This window comes from Melanerpes formicivorus, unplaced genomic scaffold (assembly GCF_026170545.1).
Source record: "Melanerpes formicivorus ecotype bairdi unplaced genomic scaffold, bMelFor1.0.p_v2 SCAF_4, whole genome shotgun sequence".
NCBI classification, from domain to species: Eukaryota; Metazoa; Chordata; class Aves; order Piciformes; family Picidae; genus Melanerpes; species Melanerpes formicivorus.
In genome coordinates, this window is record NW_027142356.1 from 11,454,199 (window position 1) to 11,479,743 (window position 25,545).

The window sequence follows — 25,545 nt, forward strand, 5'->3', positions numbered from 1 at the left end:
TTAGCCATTGGAGTGGGCTGCCCAGGGAGGTGGCAGAGTTACTGTCCCTGGAGGTGTTCAAGAGGGGATTGGACATGGCACTTGGTGCCATGGTTTAGTAGTCATGAGGTCTTGGGTGACAGGTTGGACTTGATGATCTTTGAGGTCTTTTCCAACCTTATTGATTCTATGATTGAGTCTTACCTCTTGAGAGACGCAAAGGAGCAAAAAAAAGTGACTTGATTGTTTTAAAGAGAAGAATTACATTCAGAGCTGAAGCTTAATGTTCATTTTCAGTTCATTCTGAGTGCACAAACTCTCCCAAAAATGGGGGGGGAGGGCTTGTGTGTGATTCCGTATTGTTGGAAGCACAAAAGAGTAGTAAAATTACAAAGCTCAGTATTGCTGATAAACATGTGGTGACCAGAGCAGACACAGAGGCTGGGTGGACACTCAGTGGTCTATGTTGCCATGGCACTGGGGAGAATGGAGGAATGAGGTGGAGGCCACACAGTTCCATTCTTTCATTGATCACTCACATTACCTCTAACTATACACTACTGAGCAAAACGGTAAATCCTCACACTGTCTAAAGACAGTGATTCTGCACAGATAGGAGCTGGGATGCTATTTGACCTGTGGGATGTTTTCTGTGGTCATACAAATCTGTTTGAATGTAACTGTAGCTTTTATTCTCATTACAAGTCTCATAAGACCTAGCATTTTATAAAACAAATATAGTGGGAAAATGTGGTGGAAGTGATCCAGAATAGAAATGGAAACTTGCAATATTATTTCTTCAAGTATTTTTCATACCTTCCACCTATAAAACATTGCCATTATTAATTCTGAGTACCCAGTGAATGCTTTTCATTGTATTACTAATCCAAATTTTTGTATGGAACTGTAGCTGTTTCAAGTGTGCACGCAATTATACTTAAGATAATTAAATTATCTCTTTGGGAAAAGGCAAACTTATTTCTAAGTATGTTTTAGGATTGCGTCAGCTTTCAGTCATGCCACAGCTTTTTATAGCTTGACTAGTGCTAATGATCTCATTCTCTTAACCTGATGATAATAGTCATGGAATCCCTTGATTAACTTGAATGGCAGCTCATAATTGATATGGTGGTTAAAATTAACAGCAGTGGAAGAAGTTACCACCCTGTGTTTCATCTTATCTTATTCAACCAAATAACTAGAATAGAATTATAAAGTGCTTTTTTGGTTTTTTGTTGTTTTTTTTAATCATTGCAGAACATCATAATCAGGCTGTGTAAAACTTCTTTAGCAAAAAGTATGCACTCTCTTATTTTGCAAAACACTTAAGTGAGACAGATACAATGCAATGTGACCAAAAATACCACCAGTATTTTGAGTTCTCTGTACAGACCATATATAGCGCCGGCAACAGAAGCACTACTGCCGTCAAGGATATCAGAGTTCCCTTGGGAGGGGGGTTGGGGTGGGGAACGGACAAATTTATTTGTAAAAGGAAATTTTAGAACTGGTGCAGTGAGATCTGGATAACTCCTTTAAAGCAGGTAAGTGGATTTTGGGAGCTTAGAAGTACTGTCTCTTTGGCTGACTACTGTTAGCTTAGTTTGACACAGGTAGGGAAAGGTTACTGTGCTGCTCTGACCGGGTTGACAGCTACACTGAGGTTCTGAAGTCCATGGTGTCCTGTTTTGTGCCCCGCCTCATCCATAGAAAAAAACCAAAACAAACCCAAAGCAAAATAGCAAGTAAAAAACCACCAAGAATACAAGGCAAGACTTGTTGCGCTGGTAAGGTATCTGATTATATTGCTGTATTTGTTGCAATCTTTGAGATGATAAAATATTTGAGAGTGTAACTTTATGAACAGTTTATTAGGGTGGAACTGAAGTCTTGTTGAAACAGATGAGGCACAATGAGATTTTGTTATGGCTATGCTTCCTTTTAAAGTGCTTTTCTGCACTTGAATTCAGTTTTGACTGCCAATTCAATGTAGGAAGATAGCAGCAGAGCAGAGACTTTTCAATAGCTTCAAATAACTGGCAGAAGGGATCTTAACTGTATCATCAGCTATTGAATTACAATATGAGCATCCTTATAGCGATATATATGTAAATCAGCACAAGATTATGCAAGGCAAATACGATGGTAGTCTTTTACAGTAACCGGAAGGCTTACAGGTGGGTGTAAAAGGAGACTGATTGCTTTTGCTGAAATGATGCTGAGAGGAATGTTGAGAGGTTAATGATAAATGTCAGTTAACATTATTCTGAAGTGTGTGAAACTTGCACTAAACTAGTGCAAGGCTTTTGCAGAAATTCAGAATAGGTCCTTTTGTGTTTAGCACATCAAACATCGTCTTCTCGTCATAGCTTTCTTTCTATACATTGAACTAGCTACTTACCCAGTTAAGACTCCTACCTATCACTTAACCAAATGTTAGTGCTAATTCTGGCATCCCCTGTAGGTGGGAGCCCTTCCAGTAGAAAAGGCTGAGCTGTTTTTCTGTTCTCTTCTAAAGTGTGCTCTTAGCAAGCCAGTCTTTCAACAGACTATATATAAAATTAAGCTGATAAGTCTCACTAATGTGCATATTGCTTTGTTTATAGACTTTCATTGAATGCTAAACCATTGACTAAGTGTGAAATTGTAGCTTTTTATCTAAAAAACTACATCTGCTCTTTCAACTGGAATGTACAGTATATGATTACATAACCTGCTGAACAGGTGATGTCACTGATAACCAATCAAAAAAGCTACATTTCTGGCTATAATTTCTTTTTGTAGTAATCCAGGTATCAAAGATGAGAAAGTATATTTCAAGAACAAGAGGACAGGAAAATCTTTAAAGTTGCTATTCCTTAAAGTCTCAGTGCTTGAGAGCAGCAGCATCTTTTAAGTAAGTTGATGCAATGGACACTTGTTCCTTGGTGTGTGGCTAATAATAAATGGATGCTTAAACAACTAGTATTCTAAAAGAACATGAGTGTGAGGCAAACTACAGAAAGTGAAGGAAATACAATAAATATTTCAGTAAGGCTAGCTCTTTACAAGCTTGGAATTTTATTTGACAGACTTTGCTGTCTTGAAAATTCCTTGTTTGTCACTAAATTGCTATCACCTTCAAAACACTAAAGCTTTACATTTGTTCAAGGACCACAGTAACAGATTGAAGAGTTCCTTATGAGAAAGGTACACTCCAACTTTATGCCTTCATTGTAGAATGCCTGTTGGAGTCCTTATGCAGGGAAACTCTCTCTAAGTGTATTCCAGCTCTCACTGGAAGTGTTAGAAGACAGCTATGTGCTGTGTTTCTGCAAGTGTTTGACTTTCAGCAGTGTTCTCAAAGTGTATACATTACTGCAGTCTAAATCTGCAAGTACTTGAAGCAGATGCTTATAGGCAGGCTTGGTCACTGGCATCCTGCTGGGCGAACTTGGAGCAGAATCTCTTTTTTTTTTTGGTAGTATGTAAGAGAGTAGAGATGAATGGCTGTATTATTGCTTCAGATATTTTGTGCAAGGTCTGATGCTAGCTGTTCCTATTCAAGGAAAATGGAGCAAATAGCTCATGATAAGATATGGCGAATCAATAGACAACAAACCATGTTGATACATCTTTATCCATAACAATACTAGATGTTGGGGAAAAGTTCAGCTTCCACCACTATCTTTTTATTCTGAGCCATGGCCACTCTGTACCAGCAAGGTCACAAACTGCTTTTTAAAAGTGGAAGAGTATTGTAATTTTTTTCTCTTACAGCTTGTTTCACATGATTTTAAATTTGAAAAAAAAAATCTGAATAAAAGAGAAGTAAGATGAATTTACAAGCCCTGTGCCAGCAGAGGAGACCTTATTGCTGTCTAGAACTACCTGAAGGGAGGTTGTATCCAGGTGGGGGTTGGTCTTTTCTCCCAGGCAACCACCAACAGAACAAGAGGACACAGTCTCAAGATGCGCCAGGTGAGGTTTCGGCTGGATGTTAGGAAGAAGCTCTTCACAGAAAGAGTGATTGGCTTCACAGAAAGAGTGATTGGCTTCCCAGTGAGGTGGTGGAGTCACCATCACTGGAGGTGTTTAAGAAGAGACTGGATGAGGCACTTGGTGCCATGGTTTAGTAGATTAGATAGTGTTGGGTGATGGGTTGGACCTGATGATCTCAAAGGTCTTTTCCAACCTGGTCTGGTCTATTCTATTCTATTCTATTCTATTCTATTCTATTCTATTCTATTCTATTCTATTCTATTCCTGTTCTGTAAATGCATGTAAATCATATGATCTAATCTGACTTAGACCAATTTGATAGAGCAGTGTTTAATAAGTGGAACAAGATTAGAACACGGGTAGAACATGTGCATCCTCAGTGGTGGACTGCCTTCTTTGAGCTGGGGGCTGTGGCCCCCAGCCTTTAGGGCTTTCCTGGCATAACGGTAAATGGTCTGGAACCATACAGCTGTGGTTCAAGTTCCAAAGCTGACCTACTCTTAACATATGGTAATTACTTGTGCCTTTGCAGTGAAAAAATGGTAGTGTGATGAGTACTGTCATGTGCTTTGTTGCTGCCGTTAACAATGCAGTCAGTGTTTGGGTTTGCACCCTGCTGGCAAATTCAAGGTGAACAGTGACTGTACAACATCACTCTTCTTCCCTCTTCTGGAATGCTGAGAAGAGGTGAAGAAAAGAAGTGGTTCCTGTTTTCTGTGCATGCAAGAACTTGCATATTTAAGAGGTGGAGAGAAATAATATACTCTATGTCTTCCTTCTGTATCTTTGAATTTAGAGTCAGAATCTGGTAGTTTGAAGTTCTGCATACTGGAATGGGAACTGGGAGTGCAGCCTGCAGTTAAACTGTGTAAAATCAAACTGGCTATGTGCTCCACACTGGGAAACTAAGTTCTATTTAAATTAGGACTGGTATGATGAAAATGCTGTGTTCTGTCTCCTCATGCACTTTCAAAACTCTAAGCTCTTTTTTTTTATTTTTTTTCATTTAGAAGCTTGAGCATTTCTTCAGTTTTGGGCAATGAAGAAAAAAAACAAACTTGGTATTTGTAAAAGTGATAGTGTATTCTGAGTTTATTTAAAAAAACAAAACAAAAACAAGCAGACTACTGGGAGGAGAAGGAAGAGATAAGTCATCAAGCTTTCATATAACTCAATAAATAATTAAAAGGGAGGAAAATATTTGGAATTCTCCTTCAGGATGAAATGTGGATTTCTTCTGTCTGTTGCAGAAGTCATGTTGAATATAAAGTCAGGTTTATTGACTGCATCACAATTTTTGAATGGAAAATTAAAATGCAGAGATGCCACTGGAAGCAGTGATGATTTTAGAGGCAAGCAACCAGGACTACTGATTAAGGTCTCGGCCAGGATAGAGAGATCTGTTGACCAAAAGAGGTAGTAGCACAGTTCATGTATCTCACTGTATAGACTGATTGAATGGACCTGAGTTTGGCAGTTGTATAGTGTCAGATTGCAGGGACTGTCTGAGGAGATGGACAGAAAAATGATGAAAGATGCTGGCAGCTCAGATTTCTCTATGTGACAGTCATTACAATTTAGGAAATATTATAGAAACCTAATTCCTTTTCCTCATTGTCATCTCTTGCCATAAGATTTAAAGTCAAGCTTTTCTGATCATTTTTGACACTGAGACAACTCTTTCTCTCTGTTTCTGAATGAAAAAGAATCTATTCAAATCTATTCAATAAGGATACTAAGATTTTTATCTTCTAGTCCTGTTTTGTGACCCCCTGTGAAGAGGAGGTATAATAACTCCCTCCTAGTTCAAAAGTACTCAATAGAAACCAAATAACTCATTGCTAATTTGATCTTTTATGGGTAAATTTACAGGCCAGTAACAATACAGTATTGTATCCTGTGCCACTGTCTACAGTCAAAGCCAGAAAGATTGTTAACCTTTCTATCTTTTAATAATTTTGCAGTGAAACTGAAAGTAATTACTCCTCTTTATTAAGCATGAGAGTGCTGTAGCTTCCACAAGGAATGAAAATACTGCACCCACAGGTGGTCAGTTGGAAGTAGCATAGTTGGGATTTTTTTTTTCAGTTCACTGTGATTACTGAGTTTACTTAAAACTTCTTGTGGATTTGTTCACAATATCTTTGAGGCTATGCTGAGGAGAGCTAAGAAAAGATGTAGTGTTTCCTTTCAGGAGTATCATTTTGCAAGCTGCTGCTTATTAACTTCAGTAAAAACAGGAGCCAGAGTTCAGTGTGCTTTGTGAAGCTGGAACAGCACAATTACGCAGTGTATTTAGGCAAGAAAAGGAAGGAAAGCTGACAGCCGTTGTGCACCAGGACTATATTTTTCTCTTTGTTTTGCTAGCCTGAAATCTCACTAACCAAAACTGTCTTTGTGATCTGGAGGGCCCGAGCCTTTGATTTTTCCCTAGTAAAATGCATCTTTAGAAATATGACTGAAACATTTGAAGAAACCAGAAATTTTCCCTAGGACTGCTGCTCTGGCATGAAACTTCTATATTACTTAAAGAATTTCTGAGAATGGAAATGCCCAGATGGCTGTTAGAATCTCCTAGACATTCTCAGTATCAAGAAGAGCAGTGGTCCACTGCTTGTGGGGATTGTCCTCTGCAGTCTCTAAGTATTGTTTGAGTACTGTCTGTATGTGTAGGCAAAAGCCAGAGCTGACAGCATTTAGACTGACTGATGCAGAACTGCCTAACTGTAAATTAACTGTCTGTGCTCCAAAACCAAATTAAGTCCTACACATAATATTTCTGCAGTACCTTAACTGACTAGAAAAGTGCAAATAACCTTGTTTTGCAGAAGTTATGATCTGTGTATCCAAATCACATAAAGAAAAATCCCATTTAATTTCTTGCATTAATATTTTTTTCCAGAAAAAGTTAACAAGTTACAGGTACATGGGCATATAGATTTCTTCCATTCTCATAGTTCCAAGATCAAACCTGAAGTCAGTGGTATTTGGAATTGAGTTGTCTCATACCTAGAAGTTCCACTTTCTGGAAAGTCAGTAAGTGGAACTCAGGGATGGAATTTTCATTTCTCTTAAAGCACAGCAAACTTCTCAAGGGACATACTAAATAACAAGCAGTTGTTTTTCTCAGTACACTGAGTATCCTGGTAACAAATCAGTTATCAAATAAGATATATCAGATATCAGTTTGGGATTTTCAGTAACAATAGTAATTATAATATTGTATAAAAGTTTTAATCTTTCCTGAGATTGACAAGCAAATTCCCAGTTTTTGAGTTATTACAGTTTTTAGAACTGCATGATCTGTTCTCTATCTGCAGGGTATCTTCACTCAGCTGACTTTCTATATCTGGTGGTTTTTTTCTCAAAATGAGGTTTATAGTATATATATTTAAAAAAAAAAAAAAAATAAATGCATGCCATGTAGAAACTGAAGACTTTCTGAGAGAGTTCAAAACTGAGATGGAATTTTGTGTTCTTTTTGAGTTTTTCAAATGCAGGGAAGATCAATCCCTCTACATCACCTATTAGGCACTTAAACAGTAGTCTTTATTGAAGTTTTTTTCAGCATTGCAGGTATCCAGTGTTACACTATCTAGTGTCTTACAATCTACCTATTTTTAAAAGACATCTGCTGTGCTGTGTTGTTGAACGCTGCCAAGACTGATTGCTAGCCAAGGCCTGTTTGTCCTTTAGTCACTGACGGTTTCATGACTGTGCTCCAAGAGATGTGACAGATAATCAGCTGCCTCATGCAGTTGGTAAAAGGTAACCCTGACCTTTCCTACAAATAATTAGTGTCAATTGTACTCCCCACCTACATCCTTTTCTCCACTGTGGGGAAAAAACAACACCACGTTTTTCCTTATTTTGTTCTGGTGACATAAGTAAAATTAGCAGCCAAGTGCCAGAATTTTCTACATAAATTGAAAACTTAATTATATCAGCTTGGAAACTACTGTATTTTGAGTTTTAGCTATTGAATCTCTTGCATGAATGTTAGGGTGCTGATTTAAAAAAAAAAAGAAATGGTACTTGAAAGAAATTCCATATAAGGAATTTCTTGGTCTTGGGTAGGTGTTGACTTTGCCTGTTGATTATTGGCTCAACACTTGAAAACTACAGTTACACAAAGCCGAGTATTTGAAAGTAGCTTACTGGACTTATTTACCTGCATAGACTTTAACTGGGTAGCTCTCAAGATCCTAAGTGTTGTTAACACCATTCTGAAACTTAGCTTCAGACTGATACTTCCATGCTGCTTCCTTTTCAGGATAAGCAAGAAATTGTTTATGATACTATTCTTGAGAAAGTCAGTTGCAAAGGGTAGAACTCTGGTACTTGTAATTCTAAATTCCTTTGGCCACATACCTTGCTGCATGTGAGGGTGAATCTGGATGCATACAGCTGTACTAAGTGGCAAAGTAACTTGAAATTGGATTTTTGCCTCTCAAATATCTTTTTGTGTGGTTTAAAATTCTGAAGTTGTACTGTGCATCAGATGGAGCCTGGTGAAGTATAGAAATCTACAGTTCACAATGTTTTTCTGTCCTTGGTGCAAAAGCCATTTATTTGGCCTGGGCAGCACTTGACTTTCAAGCTTATGTTGTTGTTTCATCTCTCAGAAATGGTGATAAATGGGAGAACTGCATACAGGGGGTTAGTTTTTCAGGTGGAGAGTTTCAACTGGATATTAAAGTACTTGGGGGTCATATGCCTGTCATTTACTGTTTGCTGTGGAAGAGGTTGATTAAAGCCTTGATCCAGCAGAATTATAGTTCTGTCTTCTCTGTGCCAGCCATTTTCCCAATGCTAAATATTATTTCTAGAACTGATATTGTCTTCCCTTGTCTTACCTAAGCTCAATTAAATGTAAATCCTGATATAAAGGCCAATTTATGGACAAGGAGATTACAAAAAGGTAAGAACTGAAAGCAAATCAGATCATCTGGTCCAACTTAGTGAAATGCATGCTGTTTCTTACCTACTGTATATTGTCTTTCCTTTGGGTCACAAAGGTCATTTATTCTGACCAAGGAGGGAGATAACACTACCTTTAACAGTGAGCAGTGAGAGCAGAGACAAAACTACATCAACTGGTAGTGGTACAGCTAAAGAGCTGAGAGGCAGGCTGTCAAATATCAGGGCTATTTTACTGTGCTGGTTTTACTCTTTCTGACTTTGCTAGTAGCATAGTCCCACTGGATCCTAACTTCTCAACAAGTGATACTTTGTATAATAAACTGTAAATTTATGAGTCCAAACAGTAGCTCATTGGTAGGTAGAATCTGTTTTTAGTCTGTACATGGGGCTATCCTTTAAAATCTTGACCCTTTTTTTCCTGTTTCAAAGTGTATTACTTACTGTGGAAACAACATCTGTATTATGAGTTTATACATTTGAATACATTTGGATCACTTTGTTTTTCCTTCCTCTTGTGTGTGAATACAGTTGTTCTTTTCCTCCCACACTGTATCTGTAGCTTGTTTCAAGAAGTAATGCTGAGCAAACTCTTCACTCCTATGTCCTTAAAGTTAAATGCTAGGAGATTGTAATATCTGAACCTTCTCATATTGGACATTCTGATAAGAGCTTTCTTGTTTCTTCTGATCTGAGTGTGATTCTTTCTTTGAGAAATCAAATATCTAAGGTTTTGTGCCAGAGAGAAATAAATATGAATGTTAATTGAAAAGCAAAAACATAGGCAATTGGGTTTTGTTGTATCAGAGAGTACTTGTGGTTGGAAGGGATCTCTGAAGATTGTCTGGTCCACCCCCACTGCTCAGACAGGGCCACTTAGAGCAAATGTACAGGATGATGTCCAGAAGACTTTTGAATGTTTCCTCTAACAGAGACTCTACAACCTCTCTAGACAATCTGTAGCAGTGCTAAGTCAGCCTCATTTTAAAAAAGTGTTTTCTGGTGTTCAGGCCAGCTTTCCTCTGTTTCAGTTTGTGCCTGGTGTCTCTAATCCTGTCAGTGAGCACCACTAGAAGTAAGCTGGCTTATTCTTCTTTACACCCTCCTTCAGGTATGTGTACACTTTGATGAGATTTCCCCCCCCCCCCAACCCCTCATCCCCCAAGGTTTCTCTGGGCTAAACAGTCTCAGGCTCTGTCAGCTGTACCTCTTGGGAGAGATGCTCCAGTTCCATAGTCATCTTTGTGCTCCTCTGCTAGACTCCAGTATATAAAGCCTCTCTGGGTATAATACTGCAACACTGCAGGTATGGCCTCACCAGCACTGCATAGAAGAGTAAGATCATGTTCTTATAGTCATGCTCATAGAATTGTTTTGGTTGGAAAAAACCTCTAAGATCATCAAGGCCAACTGTCAACCTAAGACCACCATGGCCATTAAACCATGTTCCCAAGTGCTGTGTCCATGTGTTTCTTGAACACCTCCAGGAACAGTGACTCCATCCCCTCTTTAGTGCTCAGTGTAGTTCATGTTTCTAGGATAATTTCCTTAAATCTAAGTGGGATACTTGATGGAAAACTGGCAACAGACTTTTGAATTCAAAACAATGCTGTTTCATAATTTTATACCTACTATGCTAACACTGTTCAAGACCAAAAATAAAGACAGGGCTGAAAATCACTTAAGGAAAAAGGGAGGCAAATGTTAAGTTTCAGAAGCCAATTCACTTCTTAAACCAGAAGGCAACTGGAATCTTAGAAGTCTTTGTCACAAAAAGTTGATTCACTTTCTAGAATAAAGGATGTATTTGGCAGGTGATCCATTTAAATTCCTAATGTGTTATGTTATACTTTAAAGAAAATAAATAAGCTACCAAAAAAAGTACAAATTGTTAACCTCTAAGTGGAGGTAGATGCTACTGTTATTTGTATAAGCAGTTCTGGAATGCTTTGGCATTGTTTCCCTTCCTAGCACAAAAGAAGAAATGACCTCTTCATGAAAAGAATGCTGTGGATAAGCTGGTTGGTACCTTATCAGCTTTGCGGTTGTAGTTATACCAGCCAGACATGTTACTGTGCCTTAGACATATTCTGCTATGGTATTTATACTTTGTCAGAGGTGTTTTGAGATTGATTTGTGACCTCATTTGGCATAGAGAGGTGCTGCTAAGTTCTCAGAATTGATAAAATGTAAGCCTGCTTTACAAGGAGTTTATTTAAAACTTCCTGACCTCAAAGAACTTTTGAAACCATGATGATTTTCTAGCTTTAGCATGCTTATCTGGTAGTGATGTTCTTACTCATCTGCTCTTCCCAAATCTTACTGCTTTTAACAGGCATCATAGCTGATGCCTTTGAGCTTAGGTTTTGAACAGTTCTTTTTCCAGGAGCTTTGTACAGGAGAACAAAATCCTGCATGCAAGGTGTCTGAATTCCAACCTGTAAGGAATGGTGTCCTCTGGTTAGCTCTGAGGAGTGCCAGACACAGATAGGGCTAGCCCGGCAAGCTTTCTATCACTCCTAAGCCAATCTAATCAGGCAAGAATGACTTTTTTTTTTTACTTGAGAGCCACAAGTATGGCTGTGTGCCTGCAGTAGTGTCCTCTATTTTTAGTAAGCTGATTATCAGCATCATGCAATGTTGAAAGTATGAGGTGGAGAGCCGGAAAAAGCTCACTTGGGGCTGGTTTTATTACTTCTTTGGTTTTCCTATGTCAGATTGAACAAAATTAGATTGGTCAAGGAGGCATATTAAGAAACGGACTTGTTAGGTAGTAATGTGTGCAGTAGAAAAATGCAAAAACCATGCAAGTGGCTGAAAGAGATTGAGGCTACAGAGAAAAGGGAATACAGACATGGACAAATGGATCTTTGGGGATAAACAAGACAAAACCCCAAACAAACAAAAAACCAAAAACATACCAAACCAAAGACCAAATAAAAACAAAAACCATGAGCCACACACTAATTAATAGCAATGACTCAGATATCTATATATATTTAAAGCTGCATAGACATGGAATAGCTCAAATGGATTCTTGTTGGTTTGGGCCTTTGTTCCAAGCAGGCCTGATGATTGATGTATAGCCCCAAGTGTGTTGTAGAAGCCTTTTGCAAATCATTCTAGCTGAGAATTGTGGGCAACATGAAAATCACACTCTCGCTCCATTTTCCCGCTGTTCTTCCTACCAATATTATTTGTCACATTCATATTCTATAAATTTAGTAGTTGGAAGTTACAATTTTTTTCTCAAATAGGAAAAAAGGCAGGCATGCCCCAATTACTAGAGTATGAAAGAATAGTCTATAAATATAGTGGTAATATGGTGTATGCAAAGAAATTATATGAAGCAGGTTTTGAAAAGAAGGGACAGCAGTACACTGCCAAATTTGGGATACATGGGCCTGGACCATTATGGCAGCTGCTCTTAAGGAGCTGCAAATCTGAATCAGTGGTTTAAAGAAGAGGAGAAGAGAAGCTGCACTTGGCAGCAAATGCACTGGCCTTAGGGATATGGCTTTAGGCTTATGGCTACAGGTAAGGGGAAGACAATGAAGAATAAAAGCAGAGGAGAGGTGGAAGCTTTGGATTTATATATTATGAATGGAGGAAAGAAGAGGATGTAGACTGAATGACAACTCATTTTCCTAAATATCTAACGGTGATGTCTGAGCACTGTTAGCATGAGTTCAGGCCTCAATGCATTTTGACAGAACTTTACTGATGAGACTGCTAGTTGATGTTCACAGGAACTCAGGGTGTATAGATCTCCAGTTCAGAATGCAGACAAAGTTTGAGTTTTGGCATGTGCTGGAAACTAGGTGTCCTGGGGTGTTCTTCAGAACTTAAATCAACTTAATCTGAATTCCTTCTTAGGCCTATGAGTTTACGTAGTTATTTCTTGGAACTGTCAGTGCATTGCACAATCAGGACTGGAAATTTTTCAAGTACAAATTAAATAGATGAACTATTAATTGTCTCGTCAATATTCTTGGCATACTCTGAAAGCATAGCACAGTTCAGTAGCAGAGTCTCATTTTTTGTTTGGTTTTAGTTAGAGTTGATTCCTTGGTATTTCAAGGACGAGGAGGATAACTTTTAAGGCACTTGCTCATCTGTGTGTTAGTTTTGTTTTGAAGGTTTGTTTTCTGTTTAAAATGGACATTTAAGAGCTTGATTTGGGAGGACGTTGTATATTGTGTCTCTGTGTGTCAAGTTCACCTTTTTCTCTGAAATATTGTAGTAAAGATCTGAACACTGAACACTTATCTATGCTACTTGTTCATGTGATTTAATGTTGGCTCAACATATCACAAAATTTTCAATGTTTTCCTGGGATAAATGACAATAAAGTATATAGATGTTATAATGCACAATATGCTAATAAACCAATTGGTAACCACACAAATAGAAAAGGAAAATAATGAGTCTCTCAGTTACAGATTCCTTTTCAAATTTACTTGAAATGCACCTAAAATTAATCTAAAACAGCTAAAAAGCTGCTTAGTGTAACTCTAGCAATATTTAATATTTGAGATTATGCTTTTTTTACTTAATTATATCAGAAAGTAAAATACTAAATATGAAATGGGAAATAGTGTGGAGATTGCTCCAGGAATTCTGTAGCATCTTTAACTCTGCTGTAAAACATGAGGGATCTAGTCTTACTAGGTTAAGACACTTTCATCTCTACAAAAAGGCTTCAGGGTTTCCTTTTGAAACTTTTAAATATTTGCTTTTAAGAAAATCAGAGTTAGTTTTTTCATCTTTTCTACCCCATTTTATGGCTATACTGCTTGTGATGAATAATATGATTCAAAGGGCAGCTCTGGGGGCGGAAAAAGTACTCTCTGTCATAGAGTTTTAAAAATGTTTGTAAATGCACCTTTATAAATGTTTGTAAAATGCTTTAGTGATTGTTTTATTTAAATGTCACATCTTAATTACTTAAATCAACTCATTACTCAATGCAATCATGATAGGATTCTTTGTCAGCATCTTTGCCAAGTATCTGATTGAATCCACAGTAGAGAAAATTGATCAAAGTTGTTATTGATTAGAACCTGAAAATATGAAGCCAATAGTTGGAGATCTACTCAGTGTTCAGTGGCTGGAACAGCTGCAAACAAGACTGACCATGGATAAAATTATCTCCTTATGCTAAATTGGAACCATAATCTGCATTTGAATTTAACCTCTTCTAACTTCTACCTAGCAGATCACTGCACAGAAGGAATCATTGCACATACCTGTATATTGTTAAGTCCTTTGTCCATACGGCAGGCCAAATCTCCATCACTCTTAGCCAGATGGAAGTGTGCCTGTATTACAGAATCACAGAACATATCTGGATGGAAGAGACCCCAAAGATTGAGTCCATCCTTAGACCCAGCACTGAAGGGTCAACATTAAACCATGTCCCTAAGCACCAGGTCAATATGCTGCATGAACACCCCCAGGGATGGTGACTCCACCACTGTCCTGGACAGACCATTGCAATGTTTGATAACCATTTCAGTGAAGAATTATTTCCTAATATCCAGCCTAAACCTTCCCTGGTGCAGCTTGTAATCATTTCCTCTAGTCCTGTTCCATGCCACCAAGGAGAAGAAGCTGACCCACCCTTCACTTCAACGTCCCACCAGGGAGTTGTAGAGAGCAATGAGGTTTCCCCTCAGCCTCCTCTCCTCCAGACTGAACACAGCCAGCTCCCTCAGATACTTCCTGTAGGTCATGTGTTCCAGGCCCTTCACAAGCCTTGTTGCCCTTCTCTGGACACACTACAGCCCCTCACTGTCCTTCCTATAGTGAGAGGCCCAGAACTGAACACAATACTTGAGGTGTGGCATCACCAGTGCTGAGTATAGGGAGATGATCACCTCCCTGTTCCTGCTGGCCGCTGTGTTTCTAATACAAGCCAGGATGCCATTGGCTTTCTCAGCCACCTTGAGCACACTGCTGACTCATGGTCAGTTGACTGTCAACCAATACCCTCAGATCCCTCTCCAAGCTGCAGCTTTCCAGCCACATATCCACAAGTCTGTCCACAAGTCTGTAGTTCACCATGGGGTTGTTCTGACCCTGGTGCAGGACCTGGCACTTGGCCTTGTTGGACTTCACACAATTAGCCTTGGCCTATCAGTCTAACCTATCCAGATTCCATTGTAAAGATTCCCTCCCCTCTAGCAGATCTACAGCCACCCAGCTTGGTGTCATCTGAAAACTTACTGAGGATGCACTCAATCCCCTCATCCAGATCATTAATAGAGACATTATAGAGGACAGGCCCCAGTACTGAACCCTTGGGGACACCACTAGCAACTGGGTGCCAGCCAGATTTAGCTCCATTCACCACCACTCTTTGGGCCCAGCCATCCAGCCTGGTTTTAATTAAATGATGTGCACTTATCCAAACCTTGTGCCACTGGTTCCTGAAAGAGAATGCTGTGGGAAACAAAGGCTTTACTAAAGTCCAGGTAGACAATGTCCACAGCCCTTCCCTCATCCACTAGGTGGGTCACCTTGTTGCAGAAGATCAGATTAGTCAGACAGGACCCGCCTTTCATAAACTCATGCTGACTGGACCTGATTGCCTGGTTGTCTTGTATGTGCTGTGTGATGGCACTCAGGATAACCTGCTCCATAACCTGCCCTGTCACTGAGGTCAGACTGACAAACAGTTACAAACAGGCAGAGAGGGACCTGGGGGTGCTGGTTGATGGTAGGCTGAACATGAGCCTGCAGTGTGCCCAGGTGGCCAGGAGGGCCAATGGCATCCTGGCCTTCATTAAGAACAGTGTGGCCAGCAGGAGCAGGGAGGTCATTCTGCCCCTGTACACTGCACTGGTTAGGCCACAACTCGAGTACTGTGTCCAGTTCTGGGCCCCTCAGTTTAGGAAGGGTGCTGACTTGCTGGAATGAGTCCAGAGAAGGGCAACGAAGTTGGTGAGGGGCTTGGAACACAAGCCCTATGAGGAGAGACTGAGGGAGCTGGGGCTGCTTAGCCTGGAGAGGAGGAGACTCGGGGTGACCTTATTGCTCTCTACAACTACCTGAAGGGGGGTTGTAGACAGGCAGAGGTTGGTCACTTCTCCCAGGCAGCCAGCACCAGAACAAGAGGACACAGTTTCAGGCTGCACCAGGGGAGGTTCAAGCTGGAGGTCAGGAGGAAGTTTTACACAGAGAGAGTGATTGCCCATTGCAATGGACTTCCCCGGGGAGGTGGTGGAGTCACCATCACTGGAGGTGTTCAGGAGGAGACCTGACAGGGTGCTTGGTTGCATGGGTTAGTTGATTAGGTGGTGTTGGGTGATAGGTTGGACGCGATGATCTTGAAGGTCTCTTCCAACCTGGTTTAATCTATTCTATTCTATTCTATTCTATTCTATTCTATTCTATTCTATTCTATTCTATTCTATTCTATTCTATTGAACTATGAAGTTGTAGACTTTAAACAGTTTTCTTGTTTAAAGAAACAAACTTCAAGAACATTTTAATAAAAATGTTATGTTTCCACTGTGTGTTACTTGTTTATATATAGATACATAGATCTAGACAAACATATTGAAACTTTTCCAAGCTCTAACCTATTCTTAAAAACCCCATGACCTGTACTTCAAAAGCTAAGGTTTTAGCCTGCTGTAGAGAATATTATGACAGTAACCACTGTCATAAAGTGACAGAAAACCTACATGTGTATTCACTTACTAAAGAAGGCTTATGTTTTTAAGAGTCAATGACTGCATCAATGCATTAAGAGGCAAGCAACTGGATGTGCAGTCTGTTTCGTGTTGTTTATTAACAAAAAAAGTTAGTGAACTAGTCATGGTGAAATGGTATTCTTGTAATGCAGACTGGCTTTGTTTTAATACTTAATTTATGTGTAAATAATTACTTCAGTAGTTCAATTTTCCAGCCAAAACCTTCAGAATCAGGTTACCAAATCAGCCGACATACTTTTTTGATCAAAAAGTGCTGTTGGACAGTTATGGTGGTGCAAAAAGTACATGCTTGAGTCATGGGAGCTGGGGGTACTTCACTGATGTGAGCACAGACTGTTAGTCTCAAATGCCATTTTGGAGGTGTGGACACCCACTCACCTTTTAAAAGAAGGCTGAGAGGAAGAAATAAGATTAAACTACTGTTACTGTCAAAGCACCTATTTATATGTATTTGAATGTTTCAGCTCTAACACATCAGAAATCTAAATAGAATTTATCTGCTTATTTCCTGGTGAGCCTTTGCAGGCTTTTTCTGTCTTGCAATACTCTCTTTCAGAGAAATTAATGCTGACACAATGAAAGCATGGTGAAGAAATGTGTTCAATCCACCACAGTGGACTTTAGTTCTCTGCCTGGGACTCCACAAGACACTACTGCCCTTAGACCCTGAGAGCAAAAATTCCACTGGGAATAGTGGAGAAGCAGAGCTTTGTGTGCAACCGGTACTCAGAGGTGAAAAACCTGCTGTAGCCCTAGAAAAGAATGACACTAAACAAGGAAATGCCATGATTTGTTATACATACTAAGCCAATCACTGTTAATGACTACAAAGGGGTGGAAAATTCTTCCTCACACCAGTACTCGTATTTTTTTTTGTGCATGAACTCCAGCATGCCCAGTTAGATACATTTAATGTTTCCAAATGATTTGCAAAGAACTTTAGGTTGAAGAGTGCTGCATGTGCCCTTCTGGTTTTTATGCCTGATCCTGACAGTTGAGATATGAGATAATTACAGCTCTTGAAGAGTAGGGATTTTATAAGCAGTTTGAAATTGTTCACAAAGATCTGTTCTTCCTACTCCTAATCAAAATGTTGTTGTGTTATTCTAATTAGGATACTGTGTTATTCTAAATAGGGTGAAATAGGTTTACAAGATTATTGCAATGTACGACCTTTGAAGCCCATCTAATAAAGTGCAACCTTTAACCCACTAAGATCAAGAAATGTGTTTATAAACACTGGGAGTAAATGTGGTAAATTTAGGGATTAGCGTTTTGAAATGGAAAGGGGGTTGGGGGCTTTTTTGTTGGAGCTCTACTGATAGAAAAAAAACAGCTGACTATCTTTGTTTAGGAAGCAAGGGTAACCACTGTACAATAATTTACCCTGAGAGCATGTGCCGTGCCCTGTCAAATACGTGTACAATAAAACACTCTTCTGGTGTTCACAAGGTAATTTGCAGCCTATCGGCCCGGGTTGCTTACAGGAGGTGCTCACTGCTGCAGCAGCCTCACGCAGCGAGCCCCGCAGGCCGCCAGCACGGGTAAAGACCCACGGCGGCAGGGCCAGCGCCCGCGGGCGCGGCAGCGCTGGGCAGGGTCGCGGGTGGAGGGGCCGCGCCCGCTGCCGCCGCGCCTGATGCCGCCGCCGGGCCGGGCCGGCTGTTGGCTGTTGCCATGACTCCGGAAAGCCGGGGGAGCCCAATGAGCTGTCTGCAGCAGTGCTGAAAGGACCAGCCATTTTGCTTATGGAAAACAATGTGACACGTTATGCTGTGCTTTCCCGGGGAATAAACACAAATCTCGTCGGAGGAACAAAAAGAAACGGGCATATTAGTGAGTAATTAGGGTGGCTTAGCCTGCTTACAAGCTGCCATTTTGACAAGCGGGTGACTGCCGCTCCTGCTAGCTGACCGGAGGAGGTGGAATGCAGCGTGATAATGCTGCATATCTGCTGTCAGGCAGCGGAGTGGGGTTTTGTCTTGTAAAGGCAAGGTTTCTCTGCAATGTTATCTCGGCGGCTCGCTAGCTGCTCCGAGTGAAAGCCTGTGATCCAGGAGAAGGGTGTTGCCCTTCCTTCTACTGCTCTTGTGCGTTGCTGGCTCCGGGAAACGGGCGCTACGGGAAAGGCAGGTGTGCGGTTCATCTGGGCTCGGCACTGCGGACTGGGCAGGAGCCCTTTCTCAGGCTTAGGTGCTGCTTATTAGCAGATTGGTTTAGGAGCGCTTAAACGCCTCTGGACACCCCCACAAAAGGAAGCTGCTGTGCATCTCGGCTTGTGTGAGAGAGGTACGCCTTTGCACGGACTTATATCGATTTGTAAATTAGACCTGGGCAAAACTTCATGCAGGAAATAAGATTATTTAGGTATTGTTGCAATTATAGGTTGCTTTTAACCAGTGGCTTGTTTGGAGAGGTTGCGAAATTCACTGATTGCATTTCTATTAAACATTCCATTGTGATGTTCCATATGGTTACTGATTCAGAAGGAGGTTTCCAGTACTTGGCAAAATGGTATGTTTGCATTTTCTACCGAAAGGAAAATATTCTTTGTTTTATTTATCATTGTGCTTTTTACTATCTAGGTAATATGGGTGAAATAAAATATTATAGAACTTGAAAGCATATTTGAAAAGCCTTACATAATTGAGTTCATCATTGCTGAAATTCATGCATTGTGTTCAGCCTCAATGTAACTAGATTTAAATTGTCCAACTGCTGCTGTGCAGTATGTAGGTCATAATAAAAAGCAGCTTTTTCACAAGCTTTCAATGGACTGCATGACCCAGTGCTGTGGTTGATTAGTTTGTGGTACTTGAGCTGTTAAGAGTAGTGGTATTACAGCCAGCTCACACCTCCTTTTTAAAGATATCGCACATACCGTGCTAGACCGAGCACAACACACCCATTGTGTCCCTCCGTTTGGCGTTGAATAAAAGGAAGGAAACGAGCACTCCACATGGAGCACGAGCGCCTTAATAGCACAAGACAGTTAAACTTTTATTGAACAATCTCAGTCATTCTGAGATAGGCTAGAGTAAATAGAGAAAATAAAAACATGAGAACAAAAGTAAGGGAATAATAGAAATGGGAGAGGTTTAATTGAGTCTATGTGTTAACGCTGTAGAATTGCATCATGGATTGTTCTGAATAGTTACTAGTAACAACACATCTGGTTTGGGGATGAAAACTGAAGTTAGACCTAGGTCAATAAAACTGCAATCTCTTAATTCAGGTAGTGTTTGTATTAGAAACAGTGTTTTAGGAACTACTGTCTTCTCACTGAGTAATGGAATTTCTGGATTAGCTAATACTGAATGAAATTTATCAGATAAGAACCAAATATTCTGATTCACCTCAAATCTATAGAAAATGAAATAGCATTTTGGCCTTAACTCTTATTTAATAATTATGTGGATTTAAATCACACTGAGGTAAGCCATTTGTTTGGACAGTTGAGTGGGCATGAAATCAAGAATTTGAGGTCTGGTGTCTTTATAGTTAAATTAGTAACCAGTGCTCTGTAATTAGGAGCCAAATTCCAATGTGTTATTTCTCTCTCCCTCTCTCTATATATCTCTCTATATATATCCTGCAAATGTATTTGGACAAGCATGTTCAGCAGCTCTCTCCCAAATAAGACAACACATTGGGAAGCAGCAGTATATAAATGCATTGCTATTAATGCCTTTTGTCCATTAGAAAAGCTCCAGTTTGCTAGAATCATTCCAGGATTTTGTTACTCAGGGAACTTCTTTCTCTGTACCTCTGTGTAGGGGTCCACACAGTAAGCTGTTCTAAAGAACACAGATGAAAGCAGTTCTCTGAAGTGGAATGCGCATTTACAGTGTGATATGAATATTTATGATTGAGTCTGTAATTACAAGCAGAGCTGCTATTTCCTTTAAAGTGATTGTAAGGCTTTAACAAAGAGAGAGCTTCTGTTTTAACAGTAAGAAATACAGACGTACCACTATGCAAAAGGTGAAGGATCGTGCAGTTCAAGGTGGACATAGTCTCACTATGGTGTACGAAAACATGATGGAAGACTAGCTATGACTAATCACTAAACATTGTGCACCTATTAAATGGTAATGGGTGCACCTTACTAGTCTCTATTATTTAAAGGCATATTCTGCATTCTTTTTCTGCTTTTCTCTCTTTGTCTTTATTCTCATATCAGTTCCCATCTTCTCTCTGTTTCCTTACTGTCTCTTTGGCAACATCCGATCCCCTCAGAGCTATTTGTAAATCAAATCAGTGAATGTCAGTAATGGCTGTGGAGGTGCTGCAATAGAATCTGGTGTGGAGGAAGAATTTAAATGAGTTAGAGGTAAGAAACAGTAATGAAGTGAAGTGTGTCTCCAGTATGAATTAATTTCACATGATGTAAAGTATGAAGGCATAGAATGAGCCACTGATGTAGAAATCAAATGGGCATGAAGGCAGAGGGACATTTTTCAGCTCATGATGAACAGAAGTGTGCTTATAAATAGAAGGTTTACAGTAAGATCTTGACAATAATACGACACAAGACAAATTGGGTATTTTTGCACTGGCAAGGATAGCATCAAGTTCCAACTGAAGTCTAGAAATTGTAATGTTTCATTAGAGCCATGTTTATTATCCAAGAGATGATTATACATGATTTGGAAATCTGTAAATTATGCAAAGTCAAGCCCTTTCATGTTCAGCAGTAAGTAACATCAGCTGTCATGCTTTAATATTACAGTCACTTCAAACATTTTTTTGGGTGCGTGACCTTCAAAGGTGACTCTGGGCCCCTGTGTTGTGCTTATAAACAAGATACCAACTAAGCAAAAGCAGGCAGATGAGTCCTAAAATGTAGTATCATAGTAGCAGGTGCAAGTAATAATAGAGAGAATAGGATGACCAAAGAAGGTAGAATCAAGTGGTGCAATAGTTTTTTGGTATGTTTGCTTAAAATAATCAACTTTGAGCAAACAGTGATAAGCATCAAACCACTATGCAGTTTGTGGAGCACAGTAACCTGACAAGAGAGTTACTGTGGGAATGTGTTTCCCACCCTCAACGTATGGACTTGTTCTCTGCATACTTACACATATGCCCAACCCATGTGTAACAATACAGATGGCATGTGCCCAAGGAACATGCTCAGATATCAAACTGGCGTATGTTGTATAATGTTACACAGTGCACTGGCTCAGTGTCACTTCTGTATCAGAAGGATCAGGTATTCAATACAATACAGCAATGATGAAGTTGCACCTGGAGTATGCAAATTGTATCAGATGCGACTTTAGAATAGTATTTCTGCTCCAGTGATGCTGTCTGCAAAACCACAGAAATAAAAGTTGATAATTCCTACTTGTTTGTAAGCTAGAATCTTACAAAGGTATGCTCTGGCATTATGTTCTACTATAGTGTTGATCCTTTCCCGTGTTATTATTTCAGCATTGCATTAAGCATGTTACTCATTGCCAACTTTGTGTTTTCATTCTGTGCTGTTGGATGGAGTATACAGTACCACAGATAATCTGTGTTCATTTTTCCTTAAATAGTGTGTTGTCTTTTCATGAAAATGTTTTAATGAAAGTTGATCTTTCTGAAATCATGAGGATTCTTAACATTCTAGGGCTAAAACAAAAGCTTAAAAGGCATTTAAAGGGACAGATATAATGGAAAACTTCATGTATGGGGCAGGAGAAAGGAAAGAAGTAAATATGTAATAGGGCAGCATGTGTCTTTGAGTAAAGGCACACTGGATGAACACATGAAGATCTATTTCTAAGCATGAAATGTATTTTTCTGTTCAGATCTATTGTTCCATAACAGCAATACATTACAGGTAATGCTGTTGTAAAGCAGGAAATTCCAAAGACGAAGCCTTTTCTTCAGCTATTTCTAACTTCTTTCCCTAAATAGATGGATTTTTTTTCATCTTACTGTACTGAATAAAGATAGTGTTCTGATTCATCCACCCTTAAAAACCTCAGCAACCACCATCAGGGCATTGAATAGCATAGATGTTCTGTGTTCTTAAGTAATCCAAGTACACTTTTTAAAGAGTTGGTGCTGAGGATCCCAAGCCCCAGGGATGGAGCGGGGGGAAGGAAATACTGTGGCAGGAAAAGTGATCCTTTCTCTCAAGCTTTACCATGATCAAACTATACAGTTAATTTTTTTGTTAGCCTTTTCAGAAAATACCTGGTAAATAATGCTAAGACATAGAATAGTGAAAGCTAAGCTTATTTTTAGGTACTTGTCTTTTACTTGGTGTACAAGTTTTAAAGGAGTGTACAACTGAACTCTTTGATGGGTAACTAAAGCTATCCTTAGCTAGCAGCAGTTGCTGATTAGCCAAGTTTGTCCAAAAGTATAGTGGTTTTACTCCTTTGCTTTTTCAGGACCCAGAAGAAAAGTCAGAGGTGCACTAGGGGAAGGAATTTCAAGGGAAATGGAATCAGTAACTCCAATTCTCATAGCTGAAAATCAAGTTCATTGAGGGTTGTAAAAACAGTAAAAGGCATTGATTTCTAAAGGTTACATTTGTTTATAGGATCAGTGTTATGCAGAGGAAATCTGTAGTTGTGCCTGAAGTCCAAAATATGTGGAAGGATCTTCATGGTTTTTCAAATAGTTGAAAACTGCTGGATCCAGTGCCTTACTGCTCTTTACACAATATTTTTTTTTTGAGCAGCATCAGTATGTGAAGACCCAGTTCAATTGCAGCAAGTCTGAACTGCAATTGAGTGCTTCCTAAAAGGCTTAGGGTTGGATGGTGTAGTTACATTGAGATGGGGTAAGGACTGTGTCTAAAGCAGGACAGCCATAGTCTTCTTTCCAGCATGTTAACAATGCCATTTGAGGACTCATTAACTGTTGCCTGAATGGAAAGCTTCATCATCAGTGTGCCTTGAACATTGTCATGCTTAATAAAGCCACATATTTCTTAATAGGATAGGCACAAGTGTGTGATGCCACAGAAAACACAGTATGTGGCACCTTGCAGAAGTTCTTAAGTATTACTTAATGTGAACAGTAAGTGATGAAAGTGCAACAAGTTTTCATGTGTTAAGGACTAGGGGGAAAGGAATGAAGCTGGAGGTGGGGAGATTCAGGCTAGATGTGAGGAGGAGGTTCTTCACCATGAGAGCGGTGAAACCCTGGAATGGGTTGTCCAGGGAGGTGGTCGAGGCCCCGTCCCTGGAGTTGTTTAAGCCCAGGCTGGATGAGGCTCTGTCCAGCCTGATCTAGTGTGGGGTGTCCCTGCCCATGTCAGGGGGGTTGGAACTAGATGATCCTTGTGGTCCCTTCCAACCCTGAATGATACTATGATACTATGATAAATGTTTGTACTTGAGGTAAAGATTTGAAAGAGAAACTAGTTATTTGTAGGAGACTTGATGGAGCAGGGTAGATTTAGGTTGGTTATAAGGAAGAAGTTCTTTACAATGAGAGTTGTAAAACACAGGCTGCCCAAGGATGTGGTTTAAGCTGTATTCAACATCAGACTTGATGTGAGTGCTAGGCAGCCTAATCTAGTTGTAAATGTCCCTGCTGACTGCAGGAGGGTTGGGAATCTTTGAGGGTCTCTTCCATCCCAATGCATTCTGTGAATCTATGTTCCTGGTGAAATACAGTGAAACTTCTCTAGATTCAGCATTAAGGAATGCCAGTAAAAGAACAGGAATAGGGATTTCTGTAGACTGTAGAAGAATTATTAGTACTTGAGTTTCTGATATAAAATCAGAAAGAGTTGTGAAAGCAAAGTGGTCAGATTTATATTTTTCCTATGAATAATGAGATTAACTTCAAATGCAGAGTAGGCTATGCCACAAACTCCGTAAAAGTACAAATTCCAATCCATAACAGTTAGGATTGACTGTTTTTGATCTTTTGATTGTAATGAAATGGCACATATAAACCAAATATTTTGTGGTTGTTTGCAGCTAGTCTCACAAACTCGTTTGAATCTGCCTAGAATGAGGATACCCACTATGACTGTCTTCCTAAAAGCTTATACCGTGCTAAAGCTTAAATTTAGCAAATGAGAGGGGGGAGGCTATCCATAATTCAATTATCTAGATGAGTTTTGATGTCTGAAAAATGTGAACTAGAAAGTGCCTCTTACTACAGTGGCCTCTGCACATATGAACAGTATTTTCACTATTTGAAGTGACCACTGGGGAAAAATAGCTATTCAGGGCAACAGAATAAAGTGTGGAGTAGACAGTTAAATTGGGTGCTTGAATGTTGCCTGTCCTTGAATGCTCATTTTCTCTTAATATTAAAAAAAAAAAAAGACCAAAACAAAACTAAGAACAAACCCCACACACACACAAAACCCAAAACCAAACAAACAAAAGACCAAAATAAAAGCTCCAAAAACCTACACATGATTCTAAACCCAAAAATATTTAACATTTTTTTTGTAAATATAAAATGAAATCAAGATATTGTTAGCACCAAGTTTATCAAGCAGGTGCAAAATTACATTTGTGAGATAAAGGCCTGTTTCTTGCTTAATTTCATGTTCATTTGAGAACCTCAAATTCTTTTGTTCAGTTACGTGAATAAGAGCTTTTATAGTACCTTGAAATCTCATAAATAAGGCTGCCTAAACAATTGGTGTGATGTGATTATCAATGCAGTGAGATTTACGAAGACGTCTGTTTGACTAAGATTATTTAGTAAATCTCTAGCACAAAATGTTTTGCTCTATCTAGCAAAACTGCTAGTCTAGGCCATCATAAGGGGTGGGTTAGTGGATTAGATGGCCTTAGTTTTGGATTGGTATCTCAGCTGCTGTTTTCAAACATTATGAGGCATTTGTGCAGTGTTCGAATTTCAGAAGGACTGTGTCCTTCGAGGTAATCCTAAACTGTAGTGATGAAATGTGTAATAAGTAATTCCCTTTTGAAGACAGGGGTGACACTACTGACTTTTGTGCATTTTGCCC

General features: G+C 39.5%; 1 protein-coding gene across 11 annotated transcripts in view; it reads left to right on the forward strand.

Moving 5' to 3' along the window:
• The first annotated feature begins 1,450 nt into the window (after positions 1-1,450).
• The window catches only part of SORBS2 (sorbin and SH3 domain containing 2), a 166,508-nt gene continuing 142,413 nt past the window's right edge, over positions 1,451-25,545 (forward strand). For 8 of the 11 annotated variants that reach the window (XM_068136932.1, XM_068136934.1, XM_068136933.1 and 5 more), the window contains exon 1: positions 18,261-18,890. The gene's annotated coding sequence lies outside the window, so the exon portion shown is untranslated. Of the gene's footprint in view, positions 1,524-18,260; positions 18,891-20,840; positions 20,935-25,545 lie in introns of those variants that run through there. The other 3 variants (XM_068136931.1, XM_068136940.1, XM_068136945.1) reach the window with 3 other exon arrangements.